Source organism: Pantherophis guttatus, chromosome 4 (assembly GCF_059756535.1).
Source record: "Pantherophis guttatus breed Tessera chromosome 4, ASM5975653v1, whole genome shotgun sequence".
NCBI classification, from domain to species: domain Eukaryota; kingdom Metazoa; phylum Chordata; class Lepidosauria; order Squamata; family Colubridae; genus Pantherophis; species Pantherophis guttatus.
This window is the reverse complement of record NC_142066.1, coordinates 63,257,447-63,274,007: the sequence shown is the minus strand read 5'-3', so window position 1 is coordinate 63,274,007 and position 16,561 is coordinate 63,257,447.

Below are 16,561 nucleotides of genomic sequence, written 5' to 3'. Positions count from 1 at the left end.
AGCATCAGTAAAATTCATTGTCTTCTAATAGCAGTCACAACCTGAACAGAAATTGCCAACTTTCATGGATACCCAAGCCGATCATTCCACTGGGAAAAAAATGTATAATCTCAATTTCAGTCAAAACTATGCATTTACTAAGGTAGAATGGTTTTGACATGTAGTGCCAAATAAGGGGCAGGCAGCAAAACAAGATACACAAATCTGCTTTGATGGCCTTTTCTAAACATGAACAGAGATGCTTTCATTAAGAGATATTCTTAAGCCTTCCTTCCAATATGCTTGATAATAAAATATTAAAGTAACATATACCTTGCTAATGTCTTGCAACCGATGGACAAATGAGGGAATGATAGACTTCTACCATGGCTTTATCTGTTCCGTGTATTAGAAGGGATTGACCAGAGTAACGGTAGTGTGACAAATATATGCTAAACCTTTTTTTTCCAGGAAGGGGTAATCTCACTGGAAAAACTGTCTGTACTATATGACACAACAATTCTTTTTAGCCAATATTTTAGATGACAAATTCTGATGTAGGACTCCTTAGAAATATAGTCAAATTTCAGCTGAGAAAGTACATTCGCCATGGCTTGATGAACACAAAGCATAGTCCTAATACATTTTGACTGAGTTACTTCTAAGAGTTTCTATCTTTGTAAGTGCAAGGTTGCACTCCACACAGCAGGAGATTCAGTATCTTAGTTCTAAATAATTTGACTGGTAGAGAAAGAAAACTGTTACCTAGATACCCAGCATATCTAATAATAGCTGAGCTATAGTTTCATAAGTTTGCTACTTCCAAGCAATAGTAGACTGGAAATGAATTCCTTGAACTTTAAAACTCTAATCGGTTCAATTTAAATGTCATTAATTATCCCGTAGTTGTGATAATTGGCATGCTCTTAGTACACAACCAACTTACTTTTCAAATAATCACTTTCTATTTTTTTCTGGAAAATTCTGGCAAAATGCCTTTAGGCCTAAATGTGGATTTGGTAGAGGAAGAGGCACCATCAAAATAAAGAAGAATGGGTATGGATTATTGTCTAAGATTGGAAGCTTGAATTTAAAATTTCAGAATAGTTGTACTGAGGACTTAATCTAAACATTAAATAATAGGGAATTAAAATTGCCCCCATTTTATTTAAGAAAGACCACCAATGGCAGCTCATTTTATCTTTAAAGAAATGTTCTGCAACATACTGATAAACTAGAGTAGTTATCAATTTCTGAATGAAGATGACAATTTCATTTCTCTGTGGATCAAATGAAAAAGTTATCTTTAGGCTGATAAAGATAGAGAATTTTTGTTGAATGGGTAAAATATTTTTCTGCCAACAGATACAAGATAATCAAAACCTGATTAATCAAGTTTATAGCTGATTTGTTCTCCAGTTAGCACCTTATCTTGGATCATCAGATTAACACATTTCACAAAAAGATATCTAGCATATAATTTACATATGTTTGATGGGTCGGATGTTAAGTGAGTTGAAGACATCATTTTCAAAAAAAAGATTGAAATTGTTATGGATCAATGTTACACATTACACTACACATCTGTAAATAATTGTCAATATGAGTAAATAGACAGGCCTGGGTTGAAACCTTCCAATAAAGATTTGATTCAGCAACTTTCCTATTGTTTGGCCATAAAATGAGAATAAGGTAGAGTCTCTGAGTTACAGAGAGAAGGCTGATCAAGAAGAAAATTATGTATTATTCCTAGCAAATTTAGATCATTTTTTGCAGGATTAAAGAGCTTATGTCAGACTTGTACCAACTTGGTCATTTAAAAAGAAAGAGCCTTTGACTGCATTCATAGTGAAAGGAATATTTTACTAAAGCCAAAGGTTACAAGATAGGAAAAGCCAGATCTGAAGTGTGAGCATGAAAACTGCCTACTTATTTTCCCCTTCCCAGGTCGTCCCCACGACCCGACTATCTCCCTGGTGTCCAATTAGATTCAAACAAATTTTTTTGGTAACAGTTCTGTTGCTTGGCTGGCCCAATAATGGCCTCCATTTCATTCCCATGTTGTGACCTTGGGGTTGGTCAGATGTTGTCTCTGACAGGCACTCGAAGTGGTTTTGATTTCTTGTCTTCCCTCCCTACTTGCTAGTTCCTCCCTCCTCCCAAGGTTCATGGCAGTCTGGCATCAGCGAAGCAGCGATGGGGCGAAGTAGGGTGGCAACACTGACAGATGATGAAAATGGTTAGTTCATATTTCAGGCAAAATTCAATTTCCACTCACAGAACCAGAGTTTGGCACTGAAATTGTATCAAAGTGCTGAATACGCCATACCAGTCAAATTTGCCAATTTCAAAGTCAGTTACTTTTTTTCTGGAACAGACATCCTATCCTGAGAATAACTTTCACTGTTACTCTTAGAGACTATAGATAATTATCAACCAGAATACATTCTTTGAAAAAGAGGAGTTGGAGAACTTAGGTATGGATTTCTGATCAAATAGGAAATAAAAATGGCAAGTATTTTGTAACTTTATCACTATCTTGTGTCCCCCCAAAAAATCTAGCACTATAGAAGTTTATAATTCAATGTCATACAAATCCAAACAATTGTGTTTGGATTTAAACCATGAATAATTAAATAAATAAATAAATTTAATAAACCATGGTTTATTAAACCTAGATTAGTTTATTGTGCAACTAATTCTTTCACCCACAAATAAAATAAAAAATTAGCTTACTTCTTGATAATTGATTTGTTCAAAAACTTGAAGTCAAATTTCATCTTGAAGCTTATTTTGTGGCAGTGATAATGAAACAAGATTATACTTTGTTATGCTATGTTACTTGTATATAATACAGTTGAATAGATCTTATTTCATTGGCCAAAGAGTTCTTCAGGTTGGTTCCTAAGATGAGTCTAAGAAAAGTTTGAACAAAAGTTAGATTGGTATCAATTGACACAGTTTCAAATAACTGGTAGTTTGTTAGCAAGGGCTTTAATTTTTTGGTGAGACACGTGCAAAAACTAGTTTTAATCTATTAAATAAAACAAGCTTGGGAAAAGGTGTCTATCTTGAGTAATGAATATTTTATTTATTTATTTTATTTTATTAAATTTCTATACCACCCTTCTCCTGAAGGACTCAGGGCGGTGCACAGCCACAAGATAAAACACATAAATACAAAAATTTATAATAGATTAAAAACGAATTAAATAATTTAGTGGAATTTAAAATACCCCATAATTTAAAACAAATTAAAATTTATATTTAAAAGGGGAGAAGATTTAGATCAGGCCATACAAGAATACAAATTCTTGAGTGTTTGCTCAAAGACATTTTGTTTTTAACTTTTCTGAGCCAATGGTTTGAATTTGGCTTCTGTCACTGAATCTCATTTTAGCAGAAACAAGGTAGATCTCTATAAGCCTAAAAGCTGATCGCCCTTTGAGAATATTCAAAGACCTATTTTGACCTATTTGCTAAACATGTGAAGAACCATAGTATGCATATTTACCTCAATATTGGCACAACTTCATCATATTACTTATTGGAGCGTGTGCCAAGGATTTACCACATATCTGAGTTCAATCAGTATTGCCCTTACACAGTTTCTCAGAATTTTCCATTTTGTGGAACTCCTCTATAGAATCATCTCTTCAGATGGCCATGGAGGATCATGCCCCCAGTTCCTTCAATTAAATATTCAATTAAATATAATCTGGGACTCTAGAAACATGCACTTTCCATTGCAGGCCCCTACCCTCAGGAACATGAGAACCTCTGAGATTAGATTGACTCCAACCTATTGACCTTTCATAAAGCATAGGAGACTAGGATGTACCCCAGAGTCTTGATGGCCCAAGAGGCTTTGACAACTGTTTTGTCATTGTAGGCGTTTACCTTTTGCTAATGTTGTTTTCATTGTTTTAGCATGTTGTTAGCTGCACAGAGTAATATAGACAAGATGGGAAGCCATATAAAGCAAATAAATTGTTCTCCCTTCTCCCCTCTGAAGTTCATTCTGTATGTGAGGAAAATGTCTAAGGAACACTAGTTCATATTCACAATATTTTAGGGCGGTTTTTATGGCTTAACTTTCAATTGTAAAGAATTAAGATAAAATAATGGTCTACAAAGAGTATAGTACATTGTTTATCTGTTCTTGTCCAATGTGCCTAGTAACATATCTGTATTTATTTACTCTTCTCATTTTATTTAAATTGATTTATGTAGTCTCCCATCTCACAAATGCAACACCTGATGGTTGTCAAGAATTAAAGAATGCATACAAATATAAAACAAGAAATAAAATTTTCAACTAACTAAACATGTAGGAAAATTACTACAAGGGAAAATTTTCATTCTGGCCCAGAAAATTCTAGCATCCCTTTTAAAAATTCTAGACTAGCCTTTGCCCTTTGTTGTTTATATAGAATGTGGACTGTAGTAAGGAAGTGATAGCAAAAAGGCAAATATTTACTTCTTTGGCTTAACTAATCATGGAGAATTATATTCTGGTAGTTTTTCAGTGGAATGGCATTTTTAATCTGAATTATTGAGCATTATTTGTATGACTTAAATTTAGCCTTTCATATAGTTGACTTTACAGCAATTAGCTTTCCACGAAAATTTCAGAAATGGATGAAAGCATTTCATGAAGAGATTTATATGCCAGAAAGCCATCAAATAAAACTTTGGTGTGAAGAAAAAAAATGATCCCACAGGGAGAAGAACACAATCTTTATGATAGTGACATTTTCAAACCTTCTATGCTTAAAGATATAGCAGTGAAAATAGAATATTGTGGATTTTAATGACATCTTCCCAAATTGTCATGCAAAGTAAGTGCAGAAATTTTATGGCATACTTAGAACATATACCAAAAGGAAGAATATGCAAATGTAAACTGAATGTAAATGATGGTTTCAGTATTCAAAGTGTGACATTGTGAAGCATCTTTGGGGGGGAGGGGTGTGGAGGAGCAAGTGTTTTGAAAAAAGCCCTTTTAGAAAACTGGCAACTGACTAACTTTATCATTAAGCTGGTAACGTGTCCCTGTGAAGAGATTATGCTGCTGAATGAGTTGTTTTATAATAAATCAGGATGCTTATCATGCATAATTACTGTCAAAGAACTGTACATGGAAAAGCTTATAAGTTTCCATCTGCCAAAAACATTTGTATTCTTGAACATTTTGAAATTTTTAAAAAAGCTTTTATTGCAAAAGAGAAGGAAAACTTCAGTTCTTCAGTGTAAACATTTTTTTTTTGCTTCCTTCTTTTAATGACTGCAGTACAGAAATGCCATTAAAATAGACCTTGTTATCAGACATTTGGAATATAAGGAATTAATCTCGTCCCAAAACTTAATTATGATTGTAATTATGAATTAGTTTCTTGGGCATCCTGGAAGCTACTGCAGCTATAGAATCATAGAATCATAGGGTTGGAAGGGACTTTGAAGTTCTTCTGGTCCAAACCTTCTACTAACTCTCTACTCAAGGCAGGAGTCTTATACCATCCAAGTCAAATGGTTGCTCTTTTTTGGGGAGGAACCTCCTATGAGGCACCCACAGCCCAAGACGCAAGCTATTCTGCTGATTAATTGTTCTTCACTGTCAGAAAATCTCTTATGTTGGATCTCTCTTTAACAAGTTTTCACCCTTTACTTCTTCTCCTGCCCTCTGGTGCTTTGGAGAATAAGTCAATCCCCTCTTCTTTGTAACAGCTCCTCAAATACTGGAAGACAGCTATTATGTCATCCCCAAACCTTCTCTTAGATAGTCTAGACATTCCTAGGTTCCTCAACTATTCATCACAGGATATAGCCCCTGGATCCCTTATCATCTTTGGTGCTCTTCTCTACACACTTTCTAAGGTCTTGACATCTTTTTTTGCATTTTGAGTGGGTTCACCAGACCAGGACATTGCTGGCTCATGTTTAAGTGATAGTCCACTTGGGCACCTACGGCTCTCTCAACAGTTAGCACTGTTGAGCCAGGTACTGCCTATTCTGTACCTATGCATTTGGTTTTATCTGTCTAAATGCAGGACCTTACTTTTCTTACTATTAAACTGCATCTTTTTGAAGCAGGTCCAATGCTCAGGTCTATCAAGATCCTTCTGAATCTTGGGTCTATCTTTCAAAGACCCTACGTAAGGTCTTACTTAGTGTAAAATAAGTTAGATAATGTTACGCTGTCAGAAAGTGGCCTGGTACTTCCAAAGTCATGATATAAAGTTGCTAATATTTACCATCTTGGACTCAGATTTAATGTTATTTTTTGTTGTGGAGAATTTTGAGCACTTTCTGATTCACTTTTATCAAAGGAGTTTCAGTTGCTGAAGCTGCAGGATGCAAATAATTATTGCCAAGTTTGTTTATTTATATTTCATATTTCTTATCCACCCATCTCCCTCATTGTTGGTAACATCCCAATCTTGGACAGGTTATTTGAGAAGCCAATGCCTCATTGAGAAGCCAATATCTCATTTTCAGTTTTTTGCAAAAAGAACAGGGGGGGGATTCCTTTGGGAGATTTTATCAGTTCTTTATCTCCTCAGCCACATTTCCCAATATGTTGAATTGGATGCTACAAATATTGTGTTGCAATAATTATTCTCTTACATGGCTAATTTCAGAAAGTCATGCTGCATATATTATAATGACCCATTGCCAGTTCTGCTTTGATGTTTCATTGTCCTCTACTTTCTCCTTTAGGCCTTTTAACCTTAACATGAATGTGTTGGGTGAATTTTCCATATCAAATTGCTGGATGCTATGTTTAATGGACTGTAAATCTATGAGACATATTATAATAATGTTTTCCTTGGTAATTTTAATTAATGGTTCTTATATCTACTATATTAATCCTTCCAAAAAGCTAAGAGAATATCAAAGCACATTTCTGTTCTGTCTTTGTTATATGAATAAATCCACTGAAAACTTGTAACAGCCTTCTTTTAGTTAAAAATGACTCCTCAATCAAACATCTCAATCAAATAACATCCTTCACATATGCCCTCAAATCAGTGCTGGGTTGCCCCTGGTTCACACCGGTTCTGTAGAACCAGTAGTAAAACTGGCGGGAGGCTCCGCCCACCAACCCCGACATCATCAAAATGCTTCTGTGCATGCACAGAAGAGTGCGCACGCACATGAGAGAAGCGAGCACACGTGCGCAGCCCCGTTGCAAACCGGTAGTAAAGGTAGGTAGAACCCATCCCTGCCTCAAATATTATACAACTACCCATAAAAACTAAAGAGAGAGGGAAAAAAATGAGGAAATACCCAGAATAAGTAACTGGCCATTTATTTCATGGAACAGTAGATATTAATGCAAACAAAAATAAACATTTATTGCACACATCAATTGTAGATGTTTGTGTACAATTTTCTATTTTACTCCAACTGCCCTCTGTTAGAATTGTGACCTGTTTGCATAAAATGATATTGGGAACATTTGTAAATAGTATATAAACATTTGGTGTTACATTTTTTCAATCCCCAATTCTTAAAAGATTGCAATCCCTACCAGGAATTATTTGGAACAACCATTTGCTGCTGATATTCTGACAGTTCTAGGAAAGGCAAGTAGTCTGTCTTAATTCTATTTGCAATGTTCATTGAATTGCCCTTTACACTTGTCACTGACAGATGCATTCTTAGCCGGGCTGCTTCCATTTTTCTATTGATATTTCTTTTCTCTTATTCAAAATCTACCAACATCTTTACAATTCTGGTACTCATAGCACAAGTCTGTTATTCCTCAAGAAACAATTAGATTTGGAGAGCTAGCAAAATAATTGATAGAAGGTGGGAAAATGCCAGAAAGAATTAAAAGTAACTTTAGAGATAAGCAGACGATGGATTTCCTGAACATGACAATTGCTGGCAGAATTTCTAACCCAATCAACTTCTGAGCATTTAAGGCAGTTAATATGCAATGTTTGACATCCCTTGCCAATTATGGTAATTTTATTGAAATGCTAATCATGATAGTTTCTTTAGCAAGGTTTTTTAAAATATTGAAGTTCTTTCAACAGGCACTTCCTTTTTTGAACGGTGAGTGGGATGTCACTTTTAGAAGAAAACAGCAACCAAGAGCAAAGCCCCTACTTAGCCCGCTCCAGTGAAGCTCCTCTGGAACTGAACAATCACTTTCATAGCCTCTTCCTGGAAGAAAATATGCAGACACCTATAAAAGAGCAGTCATGAATAGTTTCTAAAAATGAGACACAACCCAGCATTCCTATGACTGGAAGAATAGTATCCCAGACTTCCCTAGGGGAAAAAAGGTGAATATTGGTGATAGGAGAGTCAATTCTTTGGGGAATAGAAACTATAGTCTATAGACTGAACAATTAATCTAGGGAGGTATGTTGTCTCCAAGAAATTACAAACAGCTAGGGGAGAAAATTAAAGAATTAGGAGCTCAAGGAGTGTTTTCATCTATACTTCCAACAAAAGGCCAACATCCAATGAGGGAGCAAAGGATTTTAGAAATGAACCACTGGTTTCAAAACTGGTGTCGTCAAGAGAAATTCCCAGACCTTGGTCTGCATTACCTACATGAAGGGCTACTAGCATAAGGGAAACAACATCTTTAGGAAGAGGGGTTCATTAATTAACATTGTTAGAAGAAAAACAATGATGTAGTGTTTCAAACTATGCAATCCTATGTTCTACGGACTGAGAAATTATTTCGAGAAGAAAATAATTTGAAAGGGTCACTACAAGACCAATTATCCCAACAAATGACAATTCTCACAATCTGCCCCACCCACTCTTCTGAAAGTTTTTCCTAGAGTTTCACTTGATGGGGGTTCATTTAAGGTCTTGTTTTGCCCATATGCATTGTGGATGCATGGTAGATCAATAATAATTGCATTTATTGGAACATGCCAATAATTACAAGTATACAAATGAATATCCAATTTTTTCTACTATCCCTCCTGCTCCATGAGTCCCAGTATAAATCCAATCAATTGTATTATTATTCTGTAATGACAGTCTGGTAGGTTGGTCTTGGCATCTGTGATGATCAGCAGGAAGAGATGCAGTAGAACATCAGGCAGGCAGTTTGTTTGATGAAGGCTAACCAAGTCCAATGCTGATTAATTTTCAGTATCTTAGAGAACTCTTCCTGAAGTGACTGCAGTTTCTCCTATTGAGGTCTACTGAATCAAAAGACAATTGATAGCATTATTGTGGGGTAGCCAGGGTTCCATTAACACTTACTGTACATCTATACCCAGTAGAACCAAGTGTGTTATTGTGTGCCCATTCAGGTTCCATATTGATGTTATTGGGCATTTTTCAGATCTATTTCTATAGTTCTCAATTATACCCACCACAGGAAAGCAGGTTCTTTCCACATAGGGGTATGCAAACCTTCTCTCTTAGGGAAATTGCTAGGTATAATCTTGCTGAAGGTCATCAAGTCATTGATTGAAGTCCAAATGGCTTAATTTCAATGTGGTTTCCATTCCCATGGTCAGCAGGACACAGATTAGCTTTAGATTCTTTTTTTTCCTTACTGGCCCACATGGAGTCAACAATGCTGAAATGTTCCAGTGTAAGCAGATGATACAGTAGATTAGGCAATAACAGTTGGGAAAGCAAAAATGTGCCTTTTTCCTATGGCTAAGAGAAAATGACTTGCCCAAAGTCACTTTCATAGCCAAGGTAGGATTGAACCAAGATTATTTACTTTCTAAGTTGGTGCCCTAGTGTACCAAACTGGCTCTCATCACAAATTGGTTTGCCTACTTTTCTTTTTTTTTAAGAGAAAAGTTTAGCACACCTACCATGTTTCCTCGAAAATAAGACTGGGTCTTATATTAATTTTTGCACAAAAAGATGCATTAGGGCTTATTTTCCCATTAGGTCCTATTTTGGGGGAAATACAGTACTAAATGCGTCCATCTGGCTGACAATCATAACCGGGGCTTATTTTGAGAGTAGGGCTTATATTATGAGCATTCTGAAAAATCATGCTAGGTTTGGTCTTATTTTCGGTTGGGTCTTATTTTTTGGGGAAACAGGGTAGTTCCAAATGCATTATTAAGGATATATCCATTAAAATGCAAAAATCACTTAAATTTTGCTACACAACATATACTAGCTTCAGATCTTCTGAATCACATTTCTTAAACTTTCTTATTACCGATCATATACAAGCTTTCACTTGCTTCTTCATCTAGTCTGTTCCTTTCTCAAACTCCCCTTTCTACATATAGTTACAAAGAATTAACTTTCTTACAATATATACAACCGTATAAATTTATGAAAATCAAAGCTGTAAATATGACAGCTATGCTTATCCATACATTTCACTCATCTCTTATAATGCAGTTTACAATATAAAGACATAATGGGGTTAGTATTACTTTGAATATACTTTGCAATGGAATTGGGAAACAGGATTTTGCGGGGTTGTGGGTTTGCAATTTTTTCCTCTTAATTAGCATATTTGATATGAAAAACAATAATTTAACCAGGACTTAATACAGGAAACAACTGACTAAATTTAGGACTGATTAAATTATCTACTGGACTGTCTTTGCAGCATTGACAAACAAATTACAGATAGGAAACTATATTTGACCAAGACATTCACACAAACATTCTTGTCCCATTTCTTGGGGGAAGGGATGAGAAAAGGAAGGAAAAGGAGAAAAAGATCTCTCTCCACATTGCCTTGCATGCCAGGCAAGCCAAGGTGGAAAGATTTTTCCTCATAGCTTAGTTTTCATAAAGATATTTAGAGGGAAGAAATGCTTAGCAGTTTCAAAAAAGTCAGAATAGGCTGCAGGTGGAGAGGGATTAAAAAGTCTCTCCTCTTTTTTTCCTTTGAGCTTTTACTTGGGGGCTGGTAAACGCAGGTAAAAGTGAACAGTTTGCTTTTAGGGGCAGGCTGCACAGCAATGGGGTATAGCAGCAGATTTTTATAGGGGGAGGTTTTCTGGGGTGTCACCTGTTGATTCTAAGGTGACATTTGAATGGTTGGTGTGTGTGTGTATGTGTGTGTGTGTGTGTGTGTGTAGGTAGGTATATTATTATTCTTGTGAACATACAGTTTCTCTGGGAGATATAATTTAATTAACTCTGTTTGCCGACCTTATCCTTTTGATATGTGGACTAGGTCTGGGTAACTTATTATGTGGTTTAAGGAAGTTTGCAAATTTGATTAACTTGGAGATACCAATTCTCAGACCATTGTGGATTTTATTAAACAGTATAAACAGTATAAACAATGGAATGGAAACAGTATAAACAATAAAACATATTTGGATAGAAAACTTCTCACAAGATATGCATACATGCAGCCATGAAAGACTTAATAAAATTTCTGATCAGTAGCTAGTGCAGCTTGTAGTAGCTTGCTGAGGAATTCTGGGAGTTGTAGTCCACAAGTCTTAAAGTTGCCAAGGTTGGCATCCCTGTTGAGCATACTGGTGACCTAGGTAGCACAGGAAACAGCCCTAAATTCTTGCAAAGCCACTTTCTGGATGAATTGCAGTCTACAAGTGATTTTCAGGGTTTGACCTGAAGCAGATCAAAATAGATCAAAGGAAATGTTTCAGATTTTTTTAATAGGCTTGTTATGTAAACTTAAACATTTACATCTTAAATTAAAATCAATACAGTCTTTAGATCTATATATCTTTCAAATATTTTTTATTCCCACATCTCATAGTTCTTAATTGTTTGAGTATAAAAAAGTAGATTTACTAGAAACAGAATCCCTTCATTTACATATAAATGTAAATACAAAATTTGATAAAATTGAAAGGGGGGGCCCTAGTGGATCAGTAGCTATTCAAAGCGTAATTAATTTGATGTTTCTAAATGAACATGCATGGAATTGTCCTTTAAACAATGTTGATGTGCTTTGGAGAGGAATATTGATTTGTGTTTTGCCACTGAATGAAGCAATGGTGGCAGCTCGCATGTCCAGACATGCCACTGTGAAACTTCAAGGACAGCAACCATTAGCTGAATGGCCGATCACAGTAATTATTTCATAGCAGTATACACAGTGGTGGAATTCAAATAATTTAACAACTGGTTCACTCAGGGCCAGGTCGGCTGTGGGAGGTGTGGCCCATCCCGATCCTTCATCTCCGCTGTGCATGTGGGATGAGCCTCCCACAATGGCCAACCTAACCCTGGGCAAACCGGTTGTTAAATTAAATCCTCCCCCATCAAAGTAGATCCTGAGCACTGTGCTGCACTGCAATGGAGAAACAGGCAACGGAACAGCCGGCACAAGGGAAGGAGGGAGGAAAGCAGCCTTCTCATTCCCTCACACCAGCCACTCCATTGACCGTTTCTCCATTGCAGCGCAGTGTTCAGGATCCACTTTGATAGCAGGGGGTCGGTAATTTAACAACCAGTTCGCCTGAACTGGTATGAACCAGTTGAATCCCACACTGAGTATATAGTATTTAAGAAGACATACACTTGGGGTTAGAACTGCTTCCAAAATAAGTGTTCCTTGTTAGGTAACTCTTAGGCATAAACAAATATAAATTTTCTCTGTGCTTACAGGTGCGCTCTCTCTCTCTCTCTCTCTCTCTCTCTCTCTCTCTCTCTCTCTCTCTCTCTCTCTCTGTGTGTGTGTGTGTGTGTGTGTGTGTGTGTGTGTGTGTGTGCGCGCGCGCGCGCATACATACACCTGAATCCATGAAAAGAAATCTCCTTTTCATTCCTATGGGTGATATGAGTCTTCCTCAATCTGTGCTAGAGGGTTGAGAGTTCTGCCCAGTATCTTAGCCATTCGTAGAACTGCTCTCCTTCTGGATAGAGAGCTCTGATGTTGTTCCTGGAATCTGAAGGAACCACTCTCCCAATTTAGGAATCATAGCCCCAGATGCACCTACTACCATTGGAGTCACTTTAGCCTTTATATTCCACATTGTCTCTAGTTCCTCCTTAGATACTGCTCCACCTCTTCATTTTCAGAGCAATATTATAGGAAATGGAGCAGAGGTGGGTTTCAGCAGGTTCTGACCAGTTCTGGAGAACCGGTAGCGGAAAGTTTGAGTATTTTGGAGAACCGGTAGTAAAAATTCTGACTGGCCCCGCCCCATCTATTCTCTGCTTGCCGAGTCCCAGCTAATCGGGAGGAAATGAGGATTTTGTAGTAACTTTCCCCTGGAGTGGGGAGGGAATGGAGATTTTACAGTATCCTTCCCCTGCCATGCCCACCAAGCCACACTCACCAAGCCATGCCATGCCCACCAAACCACACCCACAGAACCAGTAGTAAAAAATTTTGAAACCCACCACTGAAATGGAGATAAGCACAAGCCAAATCAAATGAGAAAGGGACCAGTAGATGAACCAGTCCATCTCTCAGATCACAGGGCTAGTCAGCAGAACTTAGCTTTTCTAGGTTCTTGGAGTTCAACCAGCAAAAGGCCAACATTCATAAGTAGTTAAAACATTATTGAAAAAAAAAATATTACACTTGGGATATGTACTGAGAACAAAAATATTCATGTCAATTCAACTTTCCCAATTTAATTTATTGACTTGCCCGAGAGAACATAGTTGAACTACACCAAGCAACAGAAGAATTTTATTCTCATTACTATCATACCTAATCTGAAAATAAACATGAGCTTAATACCATATTAGAAGTATTGAAGAGCTGGTTCATATATTCCATTGTTCATCATAAGACTCATTAATTTAGAACTGAACATATTTCTAGTGGACAGAGAGTCACAGTTTTATTTTTTTCAGTCAAGAGCCTATAATAAGTGAGACCAAGACAAAAAGCAGATGGGGCCAAGGAAAAATATGTTTTAAAATCTCACTTTCCTCGGAATCTAAAATAAATATGCACTTCCCCAAATTAAATTATTATATTAATTTTTCAGTCCATTAGCTTTCTATCATAATACCAAATTTAAGAATAAATTAACTGCTGTGTGAATGTTGATTGCACAATGAGAAAGAACTCTAGAAATTGCAAACTGATGATGATGATGATGATGATGATGATGATGATGATACGTTGCCCATGTGATGAGATTTGATTATTGCTCTGTCAACTCTCTGCTATATTTATAAATAATTTCCGTTGCATATCCATAAGGCTTGAGTTGATGTGAGCTGATGCAAATTTTCATTCTGTGGTCTTTGATCTGTGACAGTTTATTTGCATATTTATATTGTCATTTGATATTGCAAGGGTGAATGTGCCCAAGGTTATGCTAAGCTAAATGAGGCTAAGCTTAATGTATTCATTTGCAATAAACTGCAGACTAATGCCTTTTTTATACTTGGAACAAAACCATTCCTTTTTTAAAATTTTACTGATTTGGGATATGATAAGCAAATCCTAGTATTTTGTGCAATGGCTTGATTATCAAAGAGAAAGGCTGAAGAACTGTTGGGCTTAATGGACATTGCATCTTGTGTTGTTTTTCTAAAATTTAAGTAAGGCTAACACTATGAATATTCAACATAGCAAAATATTCATACTGAAAGAATATAAAATATCAACATATCACATTACAATTTTCAAAATGGATGATGATTGAGCATACTCTAATTTTTCTTGGAATGTATCTGCTTTAAATTAAAATAGAAGACATGAAACAAAAGTGCAGATTAAAACATTTATTTATTTATTTATTTTATTTATTTATTAAATTTATATTCCGCCCTTCTCCCCGAAGGGACTCAGAGCGGTGAACAGCCGAGAATTAAAATAACATATAATATAAAAGTTAAAATAATTAAAAATAAATTAAATTAAATGGCCACCCCAATTTAAAACCCCTAGCAATACAATTAAAAAACCCCTAAAACCTATTCAGGCCGGCTTGCTGAAATAAAAATGTCTTCAGGGCCTTACGGAAAGTGCGGAGATCCGGAATCAGCCGTATTCTGGGAGGTAGCTCGTTCCAGAGGGCGGGTGCTCCCACAGAGAAGGCTCTCCCCCTGGGGGCCACCAGCTGACATTGCTTGACCGACGGCACCCTGAGGAGGCCCTCTCTGTGAGAGCGTATTGGCCGGTGGAAGGTTATCAGTAGCAGCAGGCGGTCTCGTAAATACCCTGGCCCTAAGCCATGGAGCACTTTAAAGGTGAGAACCAACACCTTGAAGCGCACCCGGAAGACCACCGGGAGCCAGTGCAGCTCGCGCAGGAGAGGTGTTATATGGGAGCGCCATGTTGTTCCCATGATCACCCGCGCGGCCGCATTCTGGACCAGTTGGAGCCTCCGGGTGCTCCTCAAGGGGAGCCCCATGTAGAGAGCGTTAGCGTAGTCCAGGCAAGAAGTGACGAGAGCATGAGTGACTGTGCATAAGGAATCCCAACTCAGAAAGGGGCGACAACTGGCGTATCAGGCGAACCTGATAAAAAGCCCCACTGCTCACGGCCATCATATGCTCTTCTAAAGACAGCCGTGTGTCCAGGAGGACACCCAAGTTGCAAGCCCCCTCTGTGGGGGTCAATGACTCGCCCCCAATAGCCAGCGATGGCGCCAGCTGGCTATATCGGGATGCCGGCATTCACAGCCACTTGGTCTTGGAAGGGTTGAGTCGAAGCCTGTTCCTCCCCATCCTGAAATTTATGATTTCAGTACAGAAATGCAAACTTACAATTTGCAATTTGTATGTTGACTCTTCTAAAATTATAATCTTTGAAGAGTAAATGTAAAATTAATGTCTTAAAATCTTATAATTTAACATTAATAATACATATTTAGAAGTACTGATAGATGTTGTTGGGGGGTGCCTTTCAGTCTGTGTTGATTCCTGGTAACTACCTGAATGAATTTTTGCAATTTTCGGAAGTGATTTGTGTTGCCTCCTTCCCTGGACTAAAACAGAAAGATTGGCCCAAGATCCCAGCTGGCTTTGTGCCCAAAGCAGGACTAGAACTTGCGGTGTACAGATTTCTAACCTGATACCTTAATCACTACACCAGCGGTTCTCAACCTGGGGGTCGTGACCCCTTTGGGGGTCGAACGGCCATTTCACAGGGGTCGCCAAAGCCCTCTCTCATGCCCCCCCATGTCTTCACTCACCCTCTGCCTCTGTTGGATCGCCGGTCGCTGGTCGCTTACCCCGCCCACTCCCAATCTATTGCTGCCTCCTAAGTCCCAGCTGATGGCTAGAGGGAAAAAAACTGTTTAAATTCTTGCCGCGGGGCTTCAAAGGGCCGCCCTACAGGTGATCAGTGTTAAAAGAAAACAAATGAGAAGATGGTGCCTGCAAAAATAGAAAAAACAGCCTCTTTCAGCTTCAGAATAGGTTAATTAGCATAAGTTGATTAGCTCAGGCTCCCGACTCTCAGATGATTTGTGCAGGCTCCTTCACAAGCTGCAAAGAGTACTGCAGCAATTTTTCCCCCCTAGCTAAAACGAAACTGAAAGGGTCTTTGCTGCAACGTGACAAAATGAGGCAGGGAGAGAGATTTCTTTTTCTTTTTGCTCACCAAAAAAGGTAGGTGCAAACAATGGGAAATTTAGGGCAAAAAAAAGCTCTATTTAACTAGGGAATTGTAATAATTGAGATACTATTAATTGTATATTGTGTTGAAAGCAGAAATGGTTAA